General features: G+C 47.1%; 1 pseudogene; it reads left to right on the plus strand.

The window, feature by feature from the left end:
- The first annotated feature begins 1,451 nt into the window (after nt 1–1,451).
- LOC132655956 (small ribosomal subunit protein eS12-like) lies at nt 1,452–2,543 on the plus strand (annotated as a pseudogene).
- Nucleotides 2,544–9,718: the final 7,175 nt, after the last annotated feature.

Below are 9,718 nucleotides of genomic sequence, written 5' to 3' on the forward strand. Positions count from 1 at the left end.
GGCCAGCCTGGACTACAAAGCAAGACCAGGACAGGCCAGGGCTACACACAGAAACCCTGTCTCAGAAAGCAAAAAAAGAAAAGAAAAACAAAAAAACAAGGCCCATATAGGTTTTGAGGTCTGATGGAGAAAGCCACATTGCCAGTGAGCTTGGGACTACTCATTCATAAATGTCAACCAACCACGTTCGGGGCGCCGATACTACTCACTAACTTATATTGTAGCAGTTCCTTGGCTTGTGCTATGAACGTATTCTTATAAACAATAAACCCGTATTTTTATTTATGTATTTATTTTTGGTTTTTCAAGACAGGGTTTCTCTGTGTAGCTGTGACTGTCCTGGACTTGCTTTGTGGATCAGGCTGGCATCAAACTCATAGCCAGAGAATGAGAAAGAGCCAGAATTAGAACATATTGCCAAAGTTAGTATGAAGCCAGGCAGAGCAATTCAATCAGAAACTGAGAAAAGCCAGATTGACTAAGTCAGCTGGGAACGCAGTCTGAACCAGCACAGCTGAGTTGAATCAGCCAGCCAGAGCTCAGAAAGAACAAGGAAGGGTGAGCTTTTTAAGCAATCAATTTCAGAGGATAAAAACAATCTAGGTGTAGGTTAGATTATATGGAGGTTAGAAGCTTCCAGGACTAGGCCTAGGTTAGCAGACAGAGACAACAATTAACATCAGGAGAGAAAAACTACTTTACATGCCATGGCTGCATGCTGAGAGTATGGAGGCAGAAAAGTGCACCTTCAGGAGGCAGGGCCAGTGACCCACGGAGAAAGGATGACTCCAAACGGGGAAGTCATCACAGCCAAGGGCCGATAGTGCGCTAACACAGTGTGAGACTCTGAAGGTGAGGAGGGCGATGACTGAGGCAACGAGGGCCATGGCAGAGCCTTCCAACCCCAGCCTTTGCTCCATGGAGTCCCTACTGAAGGGCCAAAAGGAACCTGAGGAGAGCCAAGTCAGCAGATAAGAGGTTAGGGATCTGGGACTTCATTGTTGGCTTTGGGCAGCCAGAACACAGCAGCAGGAGCACAGGGCGGACTAGGAGGGGTGAGTGATTGGGGCAGATTAAGGGATGATCAGAGTCTACAGGGCTGTGCAAGCGGAGGGTGCAGGTAAAATGCAGGTTTGGGGCAGTGTGGAGTGGGAGAAGCCCACTAGTGTCCCTAGGAACGCTTTTCTGCTTGGAAAGCCACCCCATAGGTAGCCCATCACAGCCTCGTGCTCGGAATACTTCACCTGCAGTGCCCCCAAGCCCACAGGGCTCTGATCATACATGGTCTGTGGGTAGGTGCTACAACTCTCCATTCTGCCAGTCCCCAAATGCATGGCCCCACCACCCTCCTGCTGCTTAGGAAAACACTCGGAGCTCACCCTAGGCTTTTTCCCCCTGGCCGTGGCCGAGTCACTTGGAGGCTCAGGCGCATTCAAAGTTTAGCCTCACGCATGAAGGAAGAAGGCATTTCGGCTAGAGGTGTAATGGATGTCAATACTGCTCCACGAGAGGTGCCCTCATCCACTGTGGCCTGGCACAGAAGCTGCCAAAGCCTTTGACAAGCGCCAGGCTCGTTTTTGTGTGCGTGCATCCAACAGGGAGGAGGTGCTCTGTGCTGAGCACCGAATCAACCTGATTAACACTGATGACAACAACCAGGAGAGGGGGCTGGAGAGATAGCTCAGTGGTTAAGAGCATCAGCTGCTCTTCCAAAGAATCTGGGTTCGATTCCTGGCACCCACTGTGGCATCTCACAACTGTCTGTAACTCTGACACCCTCACACACATGTACAAGTAGGTAGAACACCAATGTACATAAAAATAAATAATTAATTAAAAAAATTATATATATATATTTTTTTAAAGAAGAAACCGGGGGCCTGGAGAGATAGCTTAGTGGTTAAGACCACTGGCTGCTCTTCCAAGAGGTCCTGAGTTCAATTCCCAGCAACCACGTGGTGGCTCACAACTATCTATAATGAGATCTGGCACCCTCTTCTGGCATGAAAGCAGAGTATTCATATACAGAAAATAAATAATTAAATACTTAAAAAGAGAGAAGAAACAACCAGGGGAAGGGGTAGGCCTCTGTAAAATCGATCGAGGAGGGAAGCCACGGAGGGTGGCTGGCTGCAGTTGTGCTGTAGTTAAGGACTATGGCAAAGAATCTCAGGCCCAGGATGGCATCGAGGGGTATCACGTGAATAAAAATCTTGGCTCATTAAAAAACAACGGGCTGGAGAGATGGATCAGTGATTAAGAGCACTGTCTGCTCTTCCAAACGGACCCAGGTTTAATTCCCAGGACCCACAACTGTAACTCACAACTGTAACTCCAGTTCCAAGAGATCTGACACCTTCACACTAATGCACATAAAATAAAAATTAAAACCAACCAACCAACCAAACTCTATTTTCTTCACTATTTTTCAGGAACCCAATGCCACATGCCAGATCTCTTGTGTAATAGCTACCCAGAACCCAACAGAGCTCACCGGTTTCACTGGAGTCCTTGTCTGTATCACCTCCACCCCCGACTTGTGACCTGGGTCTAGATGGCCATCCCTCTCCTTCAAAGCTTTGTCCAAACATCTTCTCCTCTGGGAACAGGCCTGTTCTGAAGGTGCTATCTAACCTAGCCCTGCTCCCTTCTCTTTCCCCACTGCCTTTCTCTGCTCCCTCTCTGCTCCCCTGTGCTCCTCTCTGCCCCTCTCTGTGCCTCTCTGCTCTCCCCCATGTTCCCCCCTGCTCCTCTCTGCTGTTTCTATACCCATTGATTAGATGCTACTCTTCCCTTCTGCAGAACTGGTTCTGGTGAACTAGCCAAGGCACCGCCTTCTGACAGACTGAGTCCCAGCCTTAAAACTGCTCCCAGCTCGGGGTGGGGGTGGGGGCTTCATACATATTTGTCGAATAAATGGATCTGCTGCAGGCTGTTTTTGTTTATGCCTTCTTCCCTTATGGGCCTCAAGAGCTCATTCTGAAAGTCAAAAGCTGGATTTATGTATTCCTGCTCCAGCAATTCCAATTCTCCCCTTGGCAATTAATCTTCTGTGTTTAGGTGGGGAGTTAGGAGCAAGGAGTTGTGCCAGCAAACTTGTTGATGCTACTCGTGGGGTAGAGAGCGTGTGTTTGTCTGCGCCATTCTGGGCCTGTGCTTTGCTTTTCCTTCCTTCCATCCATCCATCCATCCATCCATCCATTCATTCTTGTGTAGCCTTGGCTTCCCTGGACTCACTTTGTAGACCAGGCTCGCCTGGAACTCACAGAGATCTGCCTGCCTCTCCCCCCCACCCAGAGTGCTGGGATTACAGGCATGTGCCACTGTGCCTAGATCTTTCTTTCCTTTTCCTTCCTTCCTTCCTTCCTTCCTTCCTTCCTTCCTTCTCTCTTTCTCTTCTCAGTCTTTCAAGACAGGGGTTTCTCTGTGTAGCCCAGGCTGTCCTGGAATTTACTCTGTAGACCATGTTGGCCTCAAACTCAAAGAACCTCTACCTCCCAAGTGCTGGGATTAAAGGATTAAAGGTGTGTACCACCACCACTTTGCCTGGCTTTTTCTTTTTCTTTCTTTCTTTCCTTCCTTCCTTCTCTCTCTCTCTCTCTCTTTCAACAGGGTCTCTCAGTTATGTGGCTCATGCTGTCCTGGAACTTACTATGTAGACCAGGCTGGGCTCTAATGAATAGATTCACCTGCCTCTGCCTAAATGCTGGGATTGAAGGCTTGTGCTCCTATACCTGGCTGACATGCTTTTCTTAAAGCATCTTTCTGCTTTTTATGCAGTTAGCTACTACTGCATATTAAACAAAACAACAAACAAACAAACAAATAAAAGGTGGGAGAATGTAGCTCAGCTGGTAGAATGCTCATCTCTCACAGAGGAAACCCAGCACATGGTGGCCACCTGTAATCCCAGCCCTTGAAAGAGAGAGACCGGAAGAGCAGGAGTTCAAGGTCATCCTTGACTAAAAAGTAACTTTAAAGCCAGCCTGAGCCACATGAGGTCCTGTCTCAAACAAAACAAAATCTCTCTTGCCTCTGACAGGAAGAATGAAGCAGGCTTCAACACCCATGTCCCTTTCGAATGAAAATAAAGACATGAAAACAATCAGAAAAGGAAAATGAAGACATGACTGATTCAGGGTATGGTTGGGGAGAAGGGTTTTATTGTAGATATGAGGGAGTGTATGGCCAGAGGTATCTGTGAAGGTCCAGGCGGAACTGGGCCATGAGAAGAAAGAGACAGAAGAGAGGAAGAGAATAAAGGGGAAGCGGGGGAACTAAGAGAGGAGCTGTAGACCAAGAGGCCAAAAGCGCATGGGAACTAAGAAAGCACATGGACAAATGGCCTCTACAGGGAATCAGAAAGAATCGGCAGGAAAGCCCAAGCCCTAGGCAAGAGAGGTTGAAGGTAGGAAGTGGATGGGAGGAGCCTCTGGTGCTGAGCAAGACTTGTCCCAGATTTCTTTGGGACCTAACCTGATTCTTTCTTCCTCTCTCTCTCTTTCTCTTTCTGTCTCTCACTTCTGTCTCTCTTCCCTTTTTTTTTTTTTCTTCTTCCAGACAGGGTTTTTCTAGGTAGCTTTGGCTGTCCTGTAACTCTCTTTTGTAGACCAGGCTGGCCTTGAAGTCACAGAGCTCCACCTGCCTCTGCCTCCCCAAGTGCTGGGGTTACAGGTGTGTGCCATCACTGCCTGGCAAAAGTGATGGGTTTCAAAACCCTTGTGGGTTTTAAAGTCGGGAGCCGGGTGCACATTACCATTTCTTCAGCTGAACACCGCTGTCAGGGGGAGAGGCTGTACCTGAATTTGAGCTGGATGTGGACCGGCAGTCAAGACGAGAAGATGTCCAGCTCTCTCAAAAACAAAACAAAAAAGAAAGGAAATGCAGATTCTGAAGAAGTGAGAAGGGAAACATGTAAAATGAAGAACAGGGGACAAGTGGGAGCTGTCCTGAGAGAGCAGGGGGAGGTCTCACCGGCGGACATGTTACCTCAGGTGCAGTCTCCAGGGCCATGGAAAGACTTTCTTCCCCTGAGACAGGGTCCTCCTGCCTTCACCTCCCAAATGCTAGGTTTACAGATTCACACCTAGCTCAAGAACTTATATTTTGATTCTCAAGGCAAGAAACAGCCCTTGATCAACTCAGTCTAGTAAGGAGCTTGGTATGTGTCTGTGGTCTGGCTACACACACAGAGGTTCCAGCAAAGACAGCCTCCTGAAAACAGTGAGACCCCACTGGAAAAACAAACAAACAAATAAACACCCCCCCCAGCAACAAAGTGAATTGGTAAAACTATGTTAAAATCTGCACTGGAGAAAAGTGAATGAAAAAAAGTGTAACGGTTCACTGGGTAATTGTGCTTGCCTCTGTGGGAAATGGAGTCCTTCCTATCAAATACTATAAATTCAGCCCAGGAAGGGATTTTTTTTTTTTTTAATTACTCCTAGCTGGGCATGGTGGCGCATGCCTTTAGTATCAGTGAGTGCTCAGAAGGCAGAGGCAGCCTGGTCTACAGATTGAGTTCCAGGATAGCCAGGGCTACGTGGAGAAACCCTGCCTCAAAAATAAATAAATAAATATAGATAGATAATAAATAAATAGATAAATAAGTAAATAAATATTTTTATCTCGTCTGCCTTGTAAGACTTGTACAGAAATGAAATCGTTTCGGTCTTCCCAGCCAGTGGAATCCACATAAAAAGGTTTAGTCTAGGAATTTGATGTCTTGGAGGAGTGCCCCTTCCTGTGTGCCAACTTTCCTCAGACTAGCCAGCTGGGAAGAGGCACAGGTGCCACCATCTTGCCTCCTTGCGCCCGCTCTTCAAGTAACACCCTCTTTTTTTTTTTTAAGATTTATTTATTTCTTAAGATTTATTTATTTCTTATATATACATATTCTGCCTGCACCAGATCTCGCTATGGATAGTTGTGGGCCACCATGTGGTTGCTGGGAATTGAACTCGGGACCTCTGGAAGAGCAGCCAGTGCTCTTAACTGCTGAGCCATCTCTCCAGCCCGAGTCACACCGTCTTGATCAAGTGTAACGTTCACTTCTGTCCAGACATTTCATTTAGATTGATAGACATTTTCTCTGCGACCTGGAACTTGCTGAAGACCTGAGTGTCATCCAGTAGATCAGATCTGGTGGAGGAGGACTCAGCCCTCTATGTTGTCTTCTGACGTCCACATGACCACCATGACATTTGAACAAGGACACACTCACATAGGCAGACATACACAATACAGATCTGTAATCTTTAAAGTAAAAAATTTTAAAAGTAGATCTGGATGCACAGGCAGGTGAACATCTTTTTTTTAATTTATTTTATTTATTTTATTTTTTTTACATCTATGATTTCAAGGCCAGCCTGGTTTACATAGTGAGTTCCAGGACAGCCAGGGCTATGTAGAGAAACCCTGTCTCAGACAAAACAAAATGAAAAATAGAGAGCGGGGCATGATAGCTTGTGCCATTAAAAAAAAAAAAAAGATTATGTGTATATGTATGCAGTAGATGAAGATGTAAGCCACCTTATGTAAGAGCTGGGAACTAAATTATTTTGAGACAGGGTTTCTCTGTGTAGCCTTGGCTGTCCTGGACTCGCTTTGTAGGCCAGAGATCTTCCTGCTTCTGCCTGGGATGTTACAGATTTTACCCACGGAGCCTGGCTTTTTAATGTATACAATGTTCTGCCTACAGGCCAGAAGAGGGCACCAGATCGCATTATAGATGGTCTTGAACCACCATGTTGTTGCAGGATTTGAACCCAGGACCTCTGGAAGAGGGGCCAATACTCTTAACTGCTGAGCCATCTCTCCAGCCCCAGTATATATTCTTAATGTGGAGCTATCTCTTAGCTCTGGTTCACACGTTTAATCCCAGCAGAAGCAGGCAGACCTCTGTGAATTTGAGGCCAGTCTGGTCTCCACAGAGTTCTATGCCAGCAGCTGGGCCTATATAGTGAGATACTACCTCAAAAACAAAAACAAAAAAAAAAAAAAAAAAAAAAAAAGATTCTTCAGTAATATAAACTACATGGATGAGAGACTGCAAATTCAATTCTCAGCACCAATTAAACAGAAAAGATCAGCTCAGGGCCAGGCGTGGTGGCACATGGCTGTCGCCCCAGCACTCAGGGAGGCAGAGGCAGGTGGATCTCTGTGGCAGGAGGTGAGAACTGACACCTGGAAGTGGTCCTCTGACCTCCATATTCATGGTGTACTGCATGAGCCCCGGCGCTCACATGCGCAATAATAATACAATCAAATATTAGTGACACATAAAGACTAGGGATGCAGCTCAGTGGTCTCCAAAGAAGAAAACCTATGCGTGACTGTCAAGGATGGGCCAGCCCCAGATGAGGGCTTTACCAGCCGCTTGAGCACCTCAAAAACAGAAACCATGAGCGGTGGCGCATGCCTTTGGTCCCAGCACTCAGGAGCATCATTGAATTCGAGGCCAGTCTGCTCTACAAAGTAAGTTCTAGGACAGCCAGGGCTACACAGGGAAACCCTGTCTTGAAAAAGAGAGGGAGAGAGATACAGGGACGGGGAGAGAGAGAGCAAGGAAAAGAAAAAAGGAACCCCCATCCAGAAACTAGGAGCTGCCTGCAACTGGAGTTACAGCAAGTTGTGGGCCGCCTTGTGGGTGCTAGGAATCTAACCCAGGTTTTGGCAAGAGCAGCCATTGTTTTCGTTGTGTTCCCCCCACACACAGTGTTTATCTGTGTAAGCCTTAAGTTCAGTGATTCTCCTGCCTATGCCTCCCAAGTGCCGGGATTAGAGGGGGAGGCAGTCAGTGGATCTCTGTGAGTCTGAGGCCAGTCCAGGACAGTCAGGGCTCTTACACAGAAAAACCCTGTCTCGAAAAACCAACCTTCACCACCCAACCCCCGAAAAAGCCAATAAAACAAAAGGCGTGTGCCACCGGCATGGTTTAGGCAACTCTCCAGTGTTGTCCTTGCCCATCTTTTATTATTTTTTTCCACACTAGGTCTCACATAGCCCAATTTAGTCTCAAATGACTATGTAGCTGAGGGGGAACTGCAGTCCTCCTGCCTCCGCCTCCCAAGCGCTGGGGTTGGTGTGTGCCACAGGGGGCAGACTCTGAATCCGTGTCTGCTTGACTCCCAAGCTGATATGCTCAGCTGTCAGGCCTCCCTGCTCCCCACCTCCTCGGTGTGCTCCTCACCTCACCTTTTACGCCCTGTAGCGACATCCTCTACAAACCAGTCAGTTAGACGGTGGCCAGACATTCCCTTCTAATTTCCCTTCTCCCTTAAAAGGGAGAACCTTTAGAGGGAAGGAGCGAGGGTGCTGCCTGCCACTGCTTTCAGTTTGTCCTGTTCTCTGCTTTGTCCTTACTATACGCAAGGTCAGGGTTGAGAGTGCAGGTCAACAGGAAGAAGGCGCTTTGTTAAACCGGGGGTTGGAGGAGCGGCCGCGCTCTTGATCATTAAGAAGGCCTGGCTTCTGTCTAAGCTGTAACTGGTCAGAGGCCTTTCCCTCAGGCATGCCCTGTGAGCCTCTCAAGCTATCACAGCTGCTAAAGATGGGGAAATCTTGGAACCAGAAAAACCTGGACTTTAGACCCTAGGTAGGTCAGCTGAAATCAGTCCCTCACTGATACTACGGTTTTTAATTACATTTTTACTTAGGGAGGGCAATGTGCCCATGCCATGGCACGAACCTGGAGGTCAAAGGACAACTAGTAGATCGCCATGTACGTCTAGCTCAGGTTGCCAACCTTGGTCGGGGGCAGGTGTTCTTAAGCTCAGCCATCTTGCAGTCCTGATTTTTCTTTTCCCCCATGTAGCTCTACAGAATCAGTTTATTAAGCTACTCATTTATCCATCCTCTTACCAAGCTCACCCAGTAGACTATGACCTACCTGCGGGCAGACTTCAATGAGCTCCACGTCTTCATGGAAAATAAGTAATCCTCTAAGAGGGCAGATATGTACCCAAACCCCAACTCAAGGTCTCATGCAGCTCAGCTAGCCTTAACTATTTCACCAAAAATGACCTTCAACTCCTGATCTTCCTGCCTCCAAATGCCAATTGCTGGGAAGCATGCCTTAAATCCCAACAAATGGGAGGCAAAGGCAGGTGAATCTCTTGAGGCCAGCCTGGTCTACAGAGCAAATTCCAGGTCAGAGCTGCCTGGAGAAACCCTGTCTCGAAAAACAAAACAAAATTATCAATTTGTTTATGCATCTCTCCAGACCAGTTGTCTCTGAGAGGAGCGTATTCCCAATGTCTCCTACAGGAAGGGCAAGCAACATGTTTACCCAGGAAATCAGTTATGCAGCCTGAATGCCAACTGGGATGGTTAAGAGATTTCTGGTGAAGGTGGCAGTCCTGGAGCATAACCGAAATGGTCCTAGCTACAGCTACCTCCACGTAGCACTCATCATATACCTGACACTCAATGGCAGTTAAGTGGAGAAACAGGGTTTAATCGACGTTAGACTTTAAAGGTCTTCATTACTAGAGGTTTGCAGAATTCCTAGGCTCCAGTATCCCTTTTACAATCCGAGAAACAAAATTAAAAACATCTTTGAGTTTGAGGTCAGCCTGGTCTACAAAGTTAGTTCCAGGCCAGCCCTGTTTATAAACAAGTAACAACAACAAAAAAATCCAACCAACCAAACAGCAAGATCTTAAAAACTTGAGAACTGAAAATTTTTACTTATCTTTCTGTTGGGAGAAATCCTACG

This window comes from Meriones unguiculatus, chromosome 8, assembly GCF_030254825.1.
Source record: "Meriones unguiculatus strain TT.TT164.6M chromosome 8, Bangor_MerUng_6.1, whole genome shotgun sequence".
Lineage (NCBI taxonomy): Eukaryota > Metazoa > Chordata > Mammalia > Rodentia > Muridae > Meriones > Meriones unguiculatus.